A 5,049-nucleotide genomic window follows, 5' to 3' on the forward strand; every position below is an offset into this window, starting at 1 on the left:
GTATTGGCTAAGAAATAGAAAGGTCAATCAGTGGAACAGAGTAAAAACATAATACTCAATAGTAAATTATTATAGTAATATATATAGTATAGTAGGGGGCTGGAGGCAGCGACTTGGAGATGGCCATGGTCACTATTGTGATCGTGTCATACCTGGGGGTATCCTGGCACTGGCAGAATTGGTTACTTCCAAGGCAGGTACAGAGGTGTCCCCAGAAGCCCGGCCTTCCCTGGACAAATGCAGGACCTGTTATGCAGCTATTTTGCTGCTGCAGCCGGATTGGATGGTCAGATAGATGCTGATGAGTTGTAGAGATGTCTGACCTAATTGGGCATTGCTAGAGGATATAAACCTTTCAACCTGGAGCCTTCCAGATTGTGGTCTCAATGTTGGATAGGCACATGTCTGGAACCATGGATTTTAGTGAATTTAAGGAACTTTGGGCTGTGTTGAATGGCTGGAGAAAACATTTCATAAGCTTTGACACTGACGGAAAGTGGTACAGTGGACCCACAAGAACTGCAGAAAGTGCCGGGGACCATGGGACTTAGATTGAGCCCCCAAGCAGTGACTTCAATTACAAAATTATACAGCACCAATGGAAAGATAACCTTTGATGACTACGTTGCCTGTTGTGTAAAACTTAGAGCTCTCACTGACAGTTTTCAAAAAAGGGATAGCACTCAACAAGGTGTTGTGAATTTCCCATATGATGATTTCATACAGTGTGTGATGAGTGTCTAAATCAAAGGAAGAAGATGGTGGGCACAACCAACATTCCTGTTTGCATTTTGCTTTTTGTTTGTTTACCTGTCATCTATAATGTGTGTAATTTAACATTGGCACATTCTCAAAGAATCATTTTGTAAAGGTTTATTGCTTTATATACAATTAAGGATTTTGTTTTTAGTTTTGATAATAAATGTTTATTAAAAAGGAATTTTAATAACTTAAGATCAAGGATTGTTATCCTTATCATGCTTTATTTTCTTGCTAATCTACTATTATGTAAATTTTAAATGGTAAAGTGTTTGAGCCATACTCTGTATTTTCCATCATGTTCTACTAAAACCTTTTAGTGAATATGTATAGTATAGTATAGTAATCTTTTGCTTGACAAATGTGAGATAAGAATTCACTGTTTGGTATAAACTGCTAGGGAAACTGGAAAGTAATCAGGCAGAAATTGGAAATAAACCAATTTCTTACACTACTTACTGAGATAAGGTCAAAATCAATACATGACCTAGATATAAAGGGAGATGTAAGTAAACTAGAAGAACATGGAACATATTACCTAAAAGACTTTTGGATAGGAAAAGAATTTGTGAATAAACAAAAGATAAAGAGCATTGTGAGATATAAAATAGATCATTTTGATTAAATTAAATTTTAAAAGTTTTGTACAAATAAAACCAACATAGCTAAGATTACAATGAACGCAGAAAATTGGCTAAAATGATAGAAGGGTCAAATGACAAATTTTGGAAGGAATATGGAAAAATCGAGACACTAATACACTGTTGGAGGAACTGTGAACTGATCCAATCATTTTGAAGAAAAATCTGGAATTATGCCCAAAGACTTATAAAACTATATATACCCTTTGACCCAGCAATACCACTATTAGAACTATTTCTCAAGGTGATCAGGATAAAAGGAAAAGACCCTACATGTTCTAAATATACATAGCACCTCTCTGTGGTGGCAAAGAATTGGAAATTGAGGGGATGCATATCAGTTGCAGAATGGGTAAAGAAGTTGTGGTATACAATTGTGATAGAATACTACTGGGTGGTAAGAAATGGTGAGCAGGTTGATTTTAGAAAAACAGGGAAAGATTTGCATGAAATAATGAAGAGTGAAATGAGCAAAACCAAGAAAGTGGTGTATAATGTAATAGCAACATTTTCAAAGAATAACTGTGAATGACTATTATTCTGAATATCATAACTACTCAAATCAATTACAAATGACCTATGAATGAAGATGCTATCTTCTTCTAGAGAAATAACTGATAAATAAAAGTATGTATAGTATGGGTTTACATACATACACACACATATGTATGTCTATATACAAATGTATGTGTGTATATCAAATGGTGGCTGGCCTTCTCTAGTGGGAGGGGGGAGGAGACAGGTCAGAGCTTAAAATATAACAAAAATAGATATTAAATTAAAATTTTTAAAGTACTGCAACATAGGGGCAGCTAGGTAGCACAGTGGATAGAGCACCAACCCTGGATTCAGGAGGACCTAAATTCAAATCTGACCTCATACAAGTGACACTTACTAGCTGTATGACCCTGGGCAAGTCACTTAACCCCAATTGCCTCAAAAAATAAAATAAAAAGTACCGCAAGATAGAAGAAAGTGTTTAGGTACCAAGGAACTACATTCAGGATTACATAGGAATTAACAACTATCACATTAAAGAAGTAGAGATCATGGAATAAAATGTTTCAAAAGACATATGCTTTCAGGGCAGCTAGATGGCGCAGTGGATAGAGCACCGGCCCTGGATTCAGGAGAACCTGAGTTCAAACCTGGCCTCAGACACTTACTAGCTGTGTGACTCTAGGCAAGTCACTTAACCCCAATTACCTCACCAAAAAAAAAAAAAAAAAAAGACATATGCTTTCAACCAAGGATAACTTACCCAGTAAAATGATCATAATCCTACAGGGGAAAATAGTTAAATAGAGGAATTACAAACATTCTTGATAAAATAGACTGGCACTTAGTAGAAACTTTGAAATTAAAAAAGAAACACAAGAGTAATGAGAAACATTAAAAAGTAAATAAAAGTGAGGAATTAGAAAGGACTTCATAAGAATGAAGTGTTTCCATTTTAATAGTAAAGTGGATAATAAGTATCTCCTAAGAACCATGATTCAGCAGGGGTTATAGAATGGGTCAAGTAAAATAGAGGGCTTTGAAGTGATTTTTGATAGGTTTTGATTATCTTAAAAGACAGGAAAAGGAGAGAAAAGATATATGAGGAAGAAAAGGAGAAGAATGAGGGGAGACATCTCACATACCAGAAGGTAACAGAAAAATCTATATAAATGGGGTTGGGGGGGAATCACTTTGAACTGATATAAAGTGTGAAGAACCAGGAGAATAATTTTTATTATAGCAGAAACATTGTAAAAATGAACTCTCATCATTGCAATGATTAATTACAACTCCCGACAACCAATGATTTAAAATACTACCAGCCTACTGACAGAGAGGTGATAGACTAGATACATAAAGTGGGATACACATTTTGGGTCATTGCCAATGTGGGAATGCGATTTGCTTGACTATGCTTACTTATTAAAGGGTTGTGTTGTTTTTGTTGTTGTTTCTGGGAGAAGGAGCAGGTGGGAGATAGAGAGAAAAGATGTTTGTTAAATTTTAAAGTAAGATTTAAATTTTTAAATTTATTAATGCTTGTTGACTAACAGATTTCTGTGGCTTTGCAAAGTTTGTCATTCATGCATGGAGAGCTATCCCTCCTCACCTCTGCTTCCCAGAAGATTTAGCTTCCTTCAAAGCTCTGCTAAAGAACCTCTTCCTACATGAAGCCTTTCCTATCCTCCCTACACCTCCCCAGCTTCCCCCAGTAGAATTTAAATACCTTGGGTGCAGAAATTATTTCATTTTTGGTTTTATTATTAATAGGGTCAAGCACAGTTTTAGGCACATAGTAGATACTTGACAAATTTGGGGTGACAGATTTAACTGCTACCTCTTGCATAGATCACTCCCAAGTTTTTAATCTCTAACCATTACATCAACTCTTTGTTCCAGACTTAAACTTCAATTACCTACTGACCATCACAGCCTGAATGTCTCACCAACACTTCAAACTTAGCATTCAGATCACATCTGACATTATGCTCTTCTTTCTAAACTGGCTCCTCCATCTGATTTCAGTTTCTTTCTGAGGTACCTCCCACTTATCTAGTGTCCCACATTGCAAAACTCAAGATTCTCTCTGGCTCTTTCCTCTTCCTCATTTCTCATATCAAAGTCATTACCAAGTCCTAAAGATTCTATGTCTGCAAAATTTCTTGCATTCCATCATTTTTTAAATTTAATATATATAATGATATACACATACATATATTAATATACATATATATACACACACACATTGCTACCCTTTGCTTTTATATCACTCTTATTTCCAAATATAACCTTCCTCCATTGGTATAAGGAACTGACAATGAGGAAATTCTCTCTTACTAATGCAAATCTGCAACCAATCTGCAACTTTAAATATTAGAGTGTTACCTGGGAATACTGAGAAATAAGTGACCTAGCCAAACTGTGTTTGAGATAGGACTTGGGTCCAAGTCTTCCTGATTCCAAAATCAACTCTATCTACTATGTAACAATACTTTTCAAGAGACTTTAAGGATAGATAGAGGTATAATTTTTGAGGAAAATGAAATTTCTGCTATCCCCTTTCCTGGTTATGCCACATTTGGTGAAAAATATACCAGTTCTTGATGCCACATTTTAGGAAAAGAATTAGCAAATTAAAGGATGTCCAGATCAGAATGATTAGGAGTAAATGAAGACATTTAGTGTGAAGAAGAGAAAACCTCTTTGGAGGGTTGCAGGGGAGGGAAGGAGTGGGCAAGATGATAATCAGTGGTGTGCTGGTAAATGTTCAACAGCTAGCTCTCTGAGTAGGGGTAGGAAGGATGTACCTATGATGTGCCTCTGAGTTTAATCTACATTATTGACATTTTCTTCATCATTTTCCTAAGTGTATACAATCAACAAAGTAATAATTCAAACACTGAATAATAACATTGGCTGATTTCCTAGCTATAAATGCCCAGACTAAAAATTTAATCATGGGTTGTTCAAGCTGGCTCCAGCATCATTGATAATAATGAATACTGCCTTGAAGTATCTGTCTAAAAGATTGTCATGTGGAGAAGTTGGGGCCCAGCCTTAGACACTTGACACTTACTATTTGTGTGACCCTGGGCAAGTCACTATCCTGACTGCCATCTCCAGGGCCATCTCCAGTCATCCTAATGTA

The 5,049-nt window shown here is 36.0% G+C and overlaps 1 pseudogene; it reads left to right on the forward strand.

Annotated features, from left to right (window-relative positions):
• The first annotated feature begins 237 nt into the window (after positions 1 to 237).
• On the forward strand, positions 238 to 759 carry LOC122738870 (annotated as a pseudogene).
• Positions 760 to 5,049: the final 4,290 nt, after the last annotated feature.

The sequence above is a fragment of the Dromiciops gliroides genome, chromosome 2 (assembly GCF_019393635.1).
Source record: "Dromiciops gliroides isolate mDroGli1 chromosome 2, mDroGli1.pri, whole genome shotgun sequence".
In the NCBI taxonomy this organism is placed as follows: Eukaryota; Metazoa; Chordata; class Mammalia; order Microbiotheria; family Microbiotheriidae; genus Dromiciops; species Dromiciops gliroides.